The sequence below is a fragment of the Silene latifolia genome, chromosome 1, assembly GCF_048544455.1.
Source record: "Silene latifolia isolate original U9 population chromosome 1, ASM4854445v1, whole genome shotgun sequence".
Taxonomy (NCBI): domain Eukaryota; kingdom Viridiplantae; phylum Streptophyta; class Magnoliopsida; order Caryophyllales; family Caryophyllaceae; genus Silene; species Silene latifolia.
Window position 1 is genome coordinate 5,408,808 of NC_133526.1, and position 12,961 is coordinate 5,421,768.

The 12,961-nt window shown below is 34.0% G+C and overlaps 3 long non-coding RNA genes across 4 annotated transcripts; all 3 read left to right on the forward strand.

The window, feature by feature from the left end:
- Positions 1 to 345: 345 nt before the first annotated feature.
- LOC141646554 (uncharacterized) lies at positions 346 to 3,032 on the forward strand. The gene is made up of 4 exons (XR_012545580.1): positions 346 to 454; positions 554 to 624; positions 1,338 to 1,424; positions 2,892 to 3,032. It is a non-coding gene; the product is annotated as an uncharacterized LOC141646554 (long non-coding RNA).
- A 2,755-nt stretch (positions 3,033 to 5,787) lies between these two features.
- Positions 5,788 to 8,465, forward strand: LOC141646614 (uncharacterized). The gene is made up of 4 exons (XR_012545587.1): positions 5,788 to 5,896; positions 5,996 to 6,066; positions 6,780 to 6,866; positions 8,325 to 8,465. It is a non-coding gene; the product is annotated as an uncharacterized LOC141646614 (long non-coding RNA).
- Positions 8,466 to 9,747: 1,282 nt separating this feature from the next.
- On the forward strand, positions 9,748 to 12,961 carry LOC141646669 (uncharacterized). Of its 2 annotated transcripts, none has more exons than XR_012545594.1 (3): positions 9,748 to 9,963; positions 11,951 to 12,021; positions 12,915 to 12,961. It is a non-coding gene; the product is annotated as an uncharacterized LOC141646669 (long non-coding RNA). The 2 variants fall into 2 exon arrangements; XR_012545596.1 differs by lacking the exon at positions 12,915 to 12,961 and adding an exon at positions 12,138 to 12,597.

Consider the following 12,961-nt stretch of genomic DNA (forward strand, 5'->3'; position numbering starts at 1 on the left):
TTCCATCTAATCCCAAATCCCTCTCTAATTTACGTCGTTTTGCATTAACCTACAACATTGATTATTTTTAATGTAATATGTTTAATAATTCACCTGTAACACCCGCAAATTTCCCATTTTGACATTTAAAATTTATGAAACCGTTTAACCACTTTATTATATATTTTTGAATTATTCAATTTAATTAATTTTATGTCAAACACGATTTTTATAAACGTATTATATAAAAGCTCGTTTATATAAAAATACGTACGATTAAACTATATTTTTAAGGCACGATTTATATAATAATAAATGTATACGCATTTTTGGTCGGACAATAACAGTGACAGTAATAATAATAATTCCCTTCTTTTTTTTCGTCCAGCCAAACCAAGATCCCGCCTTCATTTCTCAACCAAACTCCATTATTTTTGTACCATTAGCTTCCTCGTCCTTTCCTCGTTCTTTTAAGGTAATAAAGTCTTATTTTTGTGACGGTTTCGTTTTTAGCCGTCTTATAAAAGTTTCGATTTTTGCCTCAATCCTTTCTTTTTCTTGCTCCTTGATAAAGGTTTCGAAGACCCGGTGGGAGACTCAAGCTTTAGGGACTGTTTTACTCCCTGCTGTGAAGGGTGATTGTGGGTAAATTAACATTTTTTTTTATTGTTGTTGCATGTGAATTTGTGTAATTGTTTGTTAATTGCATGTGGGTGATTTGAGTTATATTCGATAGTATGTGTTACATTTATGCGTCATAGAAATTCTGGTAAATATTATGGATTTAAAATAAAAGTTTTGATTTGGGATGAATGAATGGTGAAGACCGAATGGTCTTTAGTCAAAGAGAGATTTCTTTTTTTTACAAATCTTTAGCATAAATGTCATTTTACACAACTATTTTGGGTAACTAATAATAATAATATTGAAATAGTGTAAATTTTGAGGTATCATGTTGACCGATTTGGATAGGGTCAATTGGTGAAACATGGTTTAATTTTTCATTATTTTAATAAATTATGTTTGGGTGATAATAATATAGTTTATTAAAATATTGTTGTTGGTGTTAGCCGAGATACAATTGTTAAGATAAGAATGGATTTTTATAAAAGACTAATCTAGTTTACTTATTGGGGGTATGAATGAGTCACTTGAGTTTTGTCACAGTTTATTCCGTAATTTATAACGTAAATTTTTCATCGTCACTCATAATATTTTATTTAACCGGCATATTAAATTATATAATGGAATATTTATTATTATAAGATAAGTTTGAGTTATTCGAGTTATTTAAATCCCGTCTCATATTTTATATAACGATAATTCGTTAATATCGTCCTTTCACATAATTATTTTAGGTGACTCATATGTGGTTGAAGATGAAGAGTAATTTGGGGTTTTAGAAGCTTTCTCAAGTTTATTGCTTGTCTCTTTGCTAGCTTAAGGTAACTATTCCGAGTTACTCGACGAATAAATGTCACATTAGTAGTTGATGTTGTGTTTGTTGTTTGATAAGTGTTTAGGTGATTGATAATTATCACATGTTAGGATAGTTTATAAATTGAAATTGTAAATAATAGGCTCAGAATGAATTGTATAGGGATAATTGTAATGCTTTGTTGATTGTGCCGAAAACTGAGCCTTAGTCCCTTTAACTGATGCGATGTCAGTTAATTGAGTGATTGGTCAGCCGCAATTTGACCCGCACTGCCGCAGGTCTGGGGTTGCGGGTAAAAATTCGGTTGAATGAATTAGATAATCGGCCTTTTCTTGTTTTAGGCCGTTTATTATATCTCTATTTCACATGTGTAGTTAATTGAAATTAAATAGCTTCTTATTTAGTTAGTTGAATTTTAATAGCTTCTTATTTTGTAGAAATGGCCCTAGTTTCCCCTAAAGCCTTTTATATTGTTATAATTGCTAGGATTGGAAATTAGTATTGAATTCTTATTGAGGAACTGTTGGGATTGTATGCTGTAAATAGACACTTATATAGCTTTCACATGATAGAATATTAGATTTTATGTTGGTAAGTAGGACTTTTTGCCCTCTTAAGGTTAAGTGGGTGTCTTACTTGACTTGTGTGGTGAGTCTTGAGTGGTGTGGGCTAAAGTATTCAAGCTGGGACTAGCTGTGACTAGGTCCTAGGTGAATATTTCGGCCTCCATCATAGATAGGTCTTTATAGTCTTTGACGAGTATATGTTCACTGCTTGATAGCCTTTGTGTTCCTGACTAGTGGATGTTTATCCAAGTTGGGGCATGACCTCAGGTACTAATTTTGATAGTATGGGATCAGCTTAAGTACTAGCCGACCCTTCGGTGGTGTCCTTAGGGTACTCACTTCACTTTGTTTTAAAAAAAGTTGTGAGTCTTGGGTGCGGTGGTGTGTATCCGCATGTCTAGGTCTCAAGGCAGATTTTAGGCTAGGGTTGTGTTGTCTCTTGGCCATGTTTTCTTAATAGTAACCGCTGAGCCAAGATACCGGTTCGATTACCTTCCCTACCTCGTGGTATAGACTCGAGTTACAAAGTGACTATTGACGGGACTAAGAACTTATGCCTGTCTTTGATATATTGCCCTTTCTTGTATGGTGATTCTATGAATCATAGAAGGTGAGATGCAAGCCGGCTATGGTTGATAGAGTTTGGATTCCTGGATGTTATGTGATTCACATGATAGTATAGTATGAGTCGGTCTAGTATTCACATGCTAGGACTATGTGTTGTTATATTGTTGTTCACATGATAAGCACGATTGTCTAGCATCTATATGCTAAGGCTATGTGTTATTCATATTCATATTCTTATGTTTACATGTTATATTAATTATGACATTTCGTGGTCGGGAGAACTCCCTGAGTTACTCCCCACTGACTGTGGCTTTCGTATTTGTATAAAATGCGAATGACAGGTAGGTGATGCATATATGGGGTACATGGACGAGCTAGCGAGCAAAGTAACCTTGGGACCTAGACTGGTTTTATTTCATTGTGACCCTTAAACCCTTTTGATGTCACGTACATTTTAGGGACATATGTCTCCCTTTCTCATATTTGGTTTGTATAACTTCTTTTATTTTGGACCTTGCATGTTTGACACCTTCCCTTTTGGATATCTTTATAACAGGTTAAGGTTTTAAAAATTACAGGTTTTTACCCAATTGAACCTATTACAAACATATCCTCGTCGCTTTTTCGTAGAATTACGTGTTTACTTTTCCGCAATAAATGAGGGTGTCACAGTTGGTATCAGAGCATATTTGCTCCCGACGCACGTTTGTGCACCCCAATATAAATAACTTGACCTTAAAATAATAAACTTGATAGATGGGTAAGATGGGTAGATTTAGGATCTTATGTTGTAGTCTCTTTGTGTTTGCTCTTTGTTAGGTACTAACCTGTTTGTTGATTGTCATTTAATAATTGTTGCGTTCTTAGATCAATGACCGTGAGCTTATCTATAGCTAATGGAGTTATTACCCTTATTATAAAAAAAATTTGAACTAAAGGTTTTGAAAATATTTTAATGTTTTTCACTGGTTTTAACGTCAATTAGTGTTAAAGCTTGTTATTGGAGACGTCTGATAATTAGTTTTATCATTTGTGGGTGTAAAAATGTATTTTTATGTCCTTGAATTGGAATATTGATGTTCTTGAGTGATCGCCAAGAGTATCTCCGTTCCATTGAAAGGACGCTTATATTTTACGAAGATCAAGATTTAGTGCCTTTTGCTGAGGATTGAAGATTTGTTCAACCTTTGAAGAATGCTTCTACTTCCTTGAAGATGTTTCTCGTTCTTTTTGTATCTCGCCTTATTCTTAATCTCTTGATGCCTATCCTTCTTCTAAACTCTCTATTCTTCTTCCTAGGAAGTTACATTTGTATCCTCCCAACTTGTCCTTTCACCCTTGCTAATCCTCCCTTAACGCCTTTTAGATAGTTCTCTTTCTTTTGTGGGGTGTTAACCTTGGTTGGATAATTTGGCTTGTGGAGTTGTTTCTGGTTGACCTATAACCCCGGTTTTGAGAAGTTGTGATATTGGAAGGACTTAGGTAGTGTGGTGAGACGTACTTGGGGATTCTTATACCTAACCCTTGGTAATGTGAGTATAAGTGATAGGTGGAAGAAGTATCTAACCGTTTTATCACCCCTTAAGCGAGCGTTTATTTTACCTTGACCCTTGTTTGGGATTTGGTCGTTTTGTCATGAAGGTACAATACCCTAATAGGCGTGACCTTGTTAGAAAGAACCTTAAGTTTTAGGAAGCGTATGGTTTAAGCCTTAAAAACCTCTTTCGTACCATTAATCGTTTTTCCTCCCTTTCGTTCATACCTTGGTTGGATTTGATTCTTAAGTATAAAAGTTTACTCGTTATTTCCTTGTCTTGAATACCTCCCTAATTCTAATATCTCTTACTGGTTGTTAACTAGTTATCTTTATGATTCGACTCTTTTAGTCTCACACCCTGACATGTTGCTTAAGTTTCTTTGTTGTCTAAATTCCCTTTCTCCTCGATCATAAGCGTTACCGTTCATACCTCCTTTCCTCGCTTCATCTTGCTCCTCCTTTAAGTTTGACATTCGTATCTTATGAAACTCTATCTTTGACATCCCTGTAAATTTGACTTCAATTCTTATCCCTAGGAAGTTCATCATACCTCTTTTGTTGGTTAAGCTTGAACCCTCTTAGCATACTTGTATCTATGATGTCTAACTTACTTTTCATTTCACACAATTTCTAAATATTTCAAACTACTATTTTTGGTTCGTTGTTAAAAATTTATGTTACCATTACAAAATTTTCCCTACTTGTAAAGATTTGGAAAATGAAAATTCGATTTGATTCTCTAATTGTTCTTTGAGTATAGACTTCCTTATCATGGTTTTGAGTTGCTAAACCTGAGATTTTTGTAAATTTTATCCAATTTCTATTCACTTTGATCTAATTATGATGCCTTTGTCAAAGTTTAATATTATATTTCCGGAATTTAACTCCCCTTTTAGTTTAAAGGCGAAACCTTTATTTCTACTTTGGCTTTTTGCAAAAGAACATTTGAGAAGATTACCTTTCTCTTATTTTGATTTTAACGTTGATCGGATGTTAGAACTAGTTATTGGAAACGTTTGATAACTTGTTCTACGATTGTCGGCGAATAGTTTTTGTTTTAAACTTGTCTCTGACTTGGAAAGTTAGCGTTCTTGTGTGCACAACAAGAGCAATTCCGTTCCATGAATGAGACTTATGTTTTTGAAAACTCTTCATTAATGTTTTTGAAGGTATTTTGATTTTTGATTTATACAAATGATTTGCCTTTGACCTTATCTTGGATTTGGAATGTGATGTTCTTGAATGCGCAACGAGAACACTTCCGTTCCTCTGATGAGAATCTGGTTATGTCGGAAAATTTTATTTGAAACTTTTGAAAGAATTTTGATTCTTACGATAAGTGACCTTTTAAATGTTTTGGTTACCGATTCCAATTTCAGTTTTATTTTTATAACCTTTCATTTATACTTTCAAGTTTCGAGGACGAAACTTTTTAAAAGATGGGGTGATTGTAACACCCGCAAATTTCCCATTTTGACATTTAAAATTTATGAAACCGTTTAACCACTTTATTATATATTTTTGAATTATTCAATTTAATTAATTTTATGTCAAACACGATTTTTATAAACGTATTATATAAAAGCTCGTTTATATAAAAATACGTACGATTAAACTATATTTTTAAGGCACGATTTATATAATAATAAATGTATACGCATTTTTGGTCGGACAATAACAGTGACAGTAATAATAATAATTCCCTTCTTTTTTTTCGTCCAGCCAAACCAAGATCCCGCCTTCATTTCTCAACCAAACTCCATTATTTTTGTACCATTAGCTTCCTCGTCCTTTCCTCGTTCTTTTAAGGTAATAAAGTCTTATTTTTGTGACGGTTTCGTTTTTAGCCGTCTTATAAAAGTTTCGATTTTTGCCTCAATCCTTTCTTTTTCTTGCTCCTTGATAAAGGTTTCGAAGACCCGGTGGGAGACTCAAGCTTTAGGGACTGTTTTACTCCCTGCTGTGAAGGGTGATTGTGGGTAAATTAACATTTTTTTTTATTGTTGTTGCATGTGAATTTGTGTAATTGTTTGTTAATTGCATGTGGGTGATTTGAGTTATATTCGATAGTATGTGTTACATTTATGCGTCATAGAAATTCTGGTAAATATTATGGATTTAAAATAAAAGTTTTGATTTGGGATGAATGAATGGTGAAGACCGAATGGTCTTTAGTCAAAGAGAGATTTCTTTTTTTTACAAATCTTTAGCATAAATGTCATTTTACACAACTATTTTGGGTAACTAATAATAATAATATTGAAATAGTGTAAATTTTGAGGTATCATGTTGACCGATTTGGATAGGGTCAATTGGTGAAACATGGTTTAATTTTTCATTATTTTAATAAATTATGTTTGGGTGATAATAATATAGTTTATTAAAATATTGTTGTTGGTGTTAGCCGAGATACAATTGTTAAGATAAGAATGGATTTTTATAAAAGACTAATCTAGTTTACTTATTGGGGGTATGAATGAGTCACTTGAGTTTTGTCACGCTTTATTCCGTAATTTATAACGTAAATTTTTCATCGTCACTCATAATATTTTATTTAACCGGCATATTAAATTATATAATGGAATATTTATTATTATAAGACAAGTTTGAGTTATTTGAGTTATTTAAATCCTGTCTCATATTTTATATAACGATAATTCGTTAATATCGTCCTTTCACATAATTATTTTAGGTGACTCATATGTGGTTGAAGATGAAGAGTAATTTGGGGTTTTAGAAGCTTTCTCAAGTTTATTGCTTGTCTCTTTGCTAGCTTAAGGTAACTATTCCGAGTTACTCGACGAATAAATGTCACATTAGTAGTTGATGTTGTGTTTGTTGTTTGATAAGTGTTTAGGTGATTGATAATTATCACATGTTAGGATAGTTTATAAATTGAAATTGTAAATAATAGGCTCAGAATGAATTGTATAGGGATAATTGTAATGCTTTGTTGATTGTGCCGAAAACTGAGCCTTAGTCCCTTTAACTGATGCGATGTCAGTTAATTGAGTGATTGGTCAGCCGCAATTTGACCCGCACTGCCGCAGGTCAGGGTTGCGGGTAAAAATTCATTGAATGAATTAGATAATCGGCCTTTTCTTGTTTTAGGCCGTTTATTATATCTCTATTTCACATGTGTAGTTAATTGAAATTAAATAGCTTCTTATTTAGTTAGTTGAATTTTAATAGCTTCTTATTTTGTAGAAATGGCCCTAGTTTCCCCTAAAGCCTTTTATATTGTTATAATTGCTAGGATTGGAAATTAGTATTGAATTCTTATTGAGGAACTGTTGGGATTGTATGCTGTAAATAGACACTTATATAGCTTTCACATGATAGAATATTAGATTTTATGTTGGTAAGTAGGACTTTTTGCCCTCTTAAGGTTAAGTGGGTGTCTTACTTGACTTGTGTGGTGAGTCTTGAGTGGTGTGGGCTAAAGTATTCAAGCTGGGACTAGCTGTGACTAGGTCCTAGGTGAATATTTCGGCCTCCATCATAGATAGGTCTTTATAGTCTTTGACGAGTATATGTTCACTGCTTGATAGCCTTTGTGTTCCTGACTAGTGGATGTTTATCCAAGTTGGGGCATGACCTCGGTACTAATTTTGATAGTATGGGATCGACTTAAGTACTAGCCGACCCTTCGGTGGTGTCCTTAGGGTACTCACTTCACTTTGTTTTAAAAAAAGTTGTGAGTCTTGGGTGCGGTGGTGTGTATCCGCATGTCTAGGTCTGCGCAGATTTTAGGCTAGGGTTGTGTTGTCTCTTGGCCATGTTTTCTTAATAGTAACCGCTGAGCCAAGATACCGGTTCGATTACCTTCCCTACCTCGTGGTATAGACTCGAGTTACAAAGTGACTATTGACGGGACTAAGAACTTATGCCTGTCTTTGATATATTGCCCTTTCTTGTATGGTGATTCTATGAATCATAGAAGGTGAGATGCTGGCTACTATGGTTGATAGAGTTTGGATTCCCGGATGTTATGTGATTCACATGATAGTATAGTATGAGTCGGTCTAGTATTCACATGCTAGGACTATGTGTTGTTATATTGTTGTTCACATGATAAGCACGATTGTCTAGCATCTATATGCTAAGGCTATGTGTTATTCATATTCATATTCTTATGTTTACATGTTATATTAATTATGACATTTCGTGGTCGGGAGAACTCGAGTTACTCCCCACCGATCGTGGCTTTCGTATTTGTATAAAATGCGAATGACAGGTAGGTGATGCATATATGGGGTACATGGACGAGCTAGCGAGCAAAGTAACCTTGGGACCTAGACTGGTTTTATTTCATTGTGACCCTTAAACCCTTTTGATGTCACGTACATTTTAGGGACATATGTCTCCCTTTCTCATATTTGGTTTGTATAACTTCTTTTATTTTGGACCTTGCATGTTTGACACCTTCCCTTTTGGATATCTTTATAACAGGTTAAGGTTTTAAAAATTACAGGTTTTTACCTAATTGAACCTATTACAAACATATCCTGTCAGTTTTTCTGTAGAATTACGTGTTTACTTTTCCGCAATAAATGAGGGTGTCACATCACCAGAGAAATGAAAATTCAACAAAGCTAGTGGCCGACCAATTGCTACACTAATGTACTGCATCTTCATCACTGTAAATTGTAATATGTTATAAACCAATTATACGTACAGTACTACACTAATTCAACAAGAAGTACGTACAGCGCTTGATCTCCTACTCTAATTCAACAAGATATACTACTCTATTAATCACCAACGGCGGTTAACTTTGCCGACCAATGCTCGTCGACCACCACTACCGTCGCCGGCCGTTGTCTACACTAATAAGTAATAACCCAGGCCACCATCCCACACCAATTAACAATAATTAATTTCAATATAAACTCTAATTAAAAAAATACAAAACAATAACAAAAGGTCAATTTGATTACTAACAATGGATTTGTGCATTAAATACATGTTCTATATTCGAATAATCATTCATAATTGAATAAATTGAAGGAGGTGGAGAAAGTTAAAATTTAACAATAGAGATAGAGAGAAGGTAGAGAAAATTAGGTTTGATGTTTTTTTGGTCAATGGCAAAAAATGGAAAGTTTGGTACAAAATGTACTGAATTGAGTAAAATGTGTACTGCGAAAATAAATTACGTTCTTTTATCCATTAACAACGAGTCCATTTTTGAAATAATGGTCAAAAATAAAAATATTTGTCGTTTTGGGTCGGTTTTGAAAATATTTGTCAAAATGGTGTCCACGTAGGCTCGGGATTTCTAGACCTGAAACACGCCACTACTAATGGCGTGTTTTGTGAAGGAAACACGCCATTAGTAGTGGCGTGTCTTTACAACAATTTTTTTCCTCAACTGATCAACTTAAAAAAAAAAAAAAAAAAAAAAAAAACATAAGACACGCCATTAGGGGTGACGTGTTTCTCTAAACCCGCCATTCCCAATGTCGTGTTTGTTTTAGTCCATTTTTTAATGAAGTTTCTTTCCGTACTCATTATAAACACGCCATTGGTAGTGGCGTGTTTTAGGTCCAGAAATCCCGAGCCTACGTGGACACCATTTCGACAAATATTTTCAAAACCGACCCAAAACGACAAATATTTTATTTTTGACCATTATTTCAAAAATGGATTCATTAACAGCTCTGTATTTTAATTTGTTTTACAACTATATTAGTCTAAAACCGTCTCACACAAAACTAACTCGGGTTTTGTAATGTTAGATATGGTCGTACAACCCGAAAACAAACCCAGTATTATTGTCGTTTAGGCAAGTTATCATCTACAAATTTTAGGCACCCCTTCGAAAAACATCGTTGTAATCGAACCTTGTGCAACTTTTCTGACCAAATTGAATTGTAAGTCCTCTTTTCTTATCATTTTATCCATTAATCATCCATCTTATTTACTTAAATTGCACTCTTATCTCTTCTTTTATGATAAATTGATAATAATTCATGTATGCCTGAATTCTGGGTTAATTATATTATATACTCCCTCCGTCGTAATCATTTGTTTACCTGAACGAAATATGTTTTCAGGATTAATTACTGTCTGTTAAATATGGTTGTTATACTTGGGTTGGTTAGTGGGTAGTTGGCGAAGTAGGGTTTCTAGTTTGTTAGCAATTTGCACTGAAGGTGTTTGATGAAATGCCTCAATAAGGCGACATTCCGGAGAGTTTGTTTTGATGTGGTTAAAGGGTTAATTACTAAGTTTGGGTTGTGGGAAATGTTTTGAGACAGGTTAAGATACTTCCTCCATTCAACTCCACTCTACCACTTTGCTTTTTTCACGTTTGTCAACGCGTGTTTTACGCGGTAAATATAGTTAGTTAGCTACGTATTTGCAAAAATTATAAAAGTTTGATATTCTTAATGTATTCGTAAAGACGAATCTAACAAGATCCCACATGAATATATTTTTACTTATGTATTGAGAGAAAATTGCAATTGAATGCTCATTTGTGAATAGTGTATAAAAACCAAAGTGGTTGAGTTGAGTTGATTGGAGGAAGTATCATTTTGATGAGGGAAGATCTTTTTTTTTTTTTTCTTGGTTGGGTTCGGTTATGTCGTTACAATTATAGGTAGTTGATATTGTTTGCCACCTCAAGTGCCAGGGTGCTGGCGAGTAGAAAATATCATTTTCTTTATTTTGATGGAAATCGAGTACTCGTATTTCTGAATTTTGCTCGAAATGATTTCTGAACCTATCTTCTAGCGGCAAATTGAAAGCAGGTGTAGAATGAGCTCGATATCTTATGGAGGTAATATGAGGTATTAAGATGAAGGGATTATGAATGGGTGGATATGGTTTGTTCTATGAGGTATCAAGATTGAAACTAGATTTTGTAAAGAACCGTGTTAAAGTTGTTTGCAACAGAACACATCTAACAGTGTGATTCTGCTGCTGAGATGTATCTAGTTTACAGATGAGCCACAATATTATTTGGCACAAGTCAATTAGTTAAGTTAATAACTAATTCACTTATTACTTTTGTAAATAAATTGGAGAATGTTAGAGTGTATCTTGTGTAGTGAAATCCATTTTTGTACTCGGTAGCGACAGCGTATTAGCGTGCAGGATCAATACGGTGCATGAAATTGTTAATTTGATGCTGTTTTGATATAGTTGTATACTTGTATTTGAGCAAACTTTACACAGAAACCGAACCGTCGAATATGGTCTAAACACTAAAAGCTATTGTTAACTCACTAAACACTAAAAGTTAATAATTCTTATTTTTTTCGTAAATATTTCATGCTTATTAAATTAGGCATAATAGACTTTGAGTATGTCACTCTGGGTGGCTTACCTGTATACATGGTTTGCAGGCTATCACGTACAGGTCGTACACCTAAGAGTTTACTCAGTGCACAACAAAGATAGCGGTTACGAGTTTCATCGTTACAAAAAAAAAATCAGGCATAATTATCTTCAAAAAAAAAAAAAAATTGACTCTGATTATTATTACACTAGTAACAAAGCTTTTATATTTATTTTTAAATTTTATCTAAAACGGTTCGGTTTGATTAATCGGTTTATGGTTTATGGCATTCTCTCATTCTCTTGTGTTCTGAGCCCAAAACTAATTTAACTTTTCCCTCAAGTCACACCCATTTCCTTCCACAATCCACAAATCGCTGAACAAATACCAACAAATCAATTAAACCCTATATTTGATAATTGATAATTGAATTGAAGATCAATACATGTAATCGCTTTTCTTTCCCATACTTTTGCTGTTATTCTAGTTATTAATCTTATGCAGATGGTAATGAAGTTGCCCATGATGTTGGTTTAGTGAACTAATTATGATTATGTTTGTGTTTTTGGTTACAGATTGTTTATCATTATGTGGGTTTCTAAAATCTCTAGCTTTGGAGCTCATGCAGTAAAAAAATTGGCTCAAGGTTTGATTTTTCACTTCCTAAACTTACCATGTTCTTCATTTTTAGTTTTCGACTTCCCTCCGTCCCAGTCAATTGTTTTTAATCTTTTTTATTCTTTGTGACGGGTATTTTTGAAGGGAAACCAATTATTGGGACGGAGAGAGTATTTTATTGTAATAGATGCACAGACTTGTGTAAAGGTGTGTTAGACTAAGTTGTTGGAAATCAAACTGTTAAAGTTCTAAACTTTGCACATAATTATGAATCAGACTGCACCTTCATCGCTTTAGGCATTTATATGCTGAACTCTAGCCTGTTAAAATTCGTTTTCGAGGAACGGTTACTGCTATCAAGCTGAGCATTATAGGTGACTGTGGTAACTGTTACAGTTCTTGGAATTGTAGGAATAGCACATGAGCATTAGAGGAGAAGGTATAATATGATGCAGAGTCGTATTACCTTGTTCGCAGATGTAACTCCTGAGACCATCTGATAGGATAATACTCGGTAGTAGAATCATAGAATGTTGGTAGGTAGTGGTTTGCAATTGTGCGTTTGAGATGTTACTTGATAAATGGAATTATGGAATCTTTGTTTGTTTTAAGGGTTACATGTAGTGTTGGTCTGAAATCTAGTTGCTTATGCTGAAATATAGAAGAACCAAAAACATTGTTGTAGTTAATTTACAAGAGATTGAAATCTAGGTTGAATACTTGCAGTACGAAGAGTGAAAAGTACGAAGTACTATTCTTGCTGATTAGTTGAACATCTTTACTGTGTTTCCATGTTATTTTTCCACTTGGAAGACCAAAGTTTGATTTCATTTTCAATGGAGACAAAGACTCATTCTTTGATTCTGGATTAGGCATGAAATAACGCAAAATAGCTCACTAAACTAGTTGCGCTTTTTGTAGATGTGAAGTAACTATCATTCAATGTAATTCTCCACACAATGTTATTT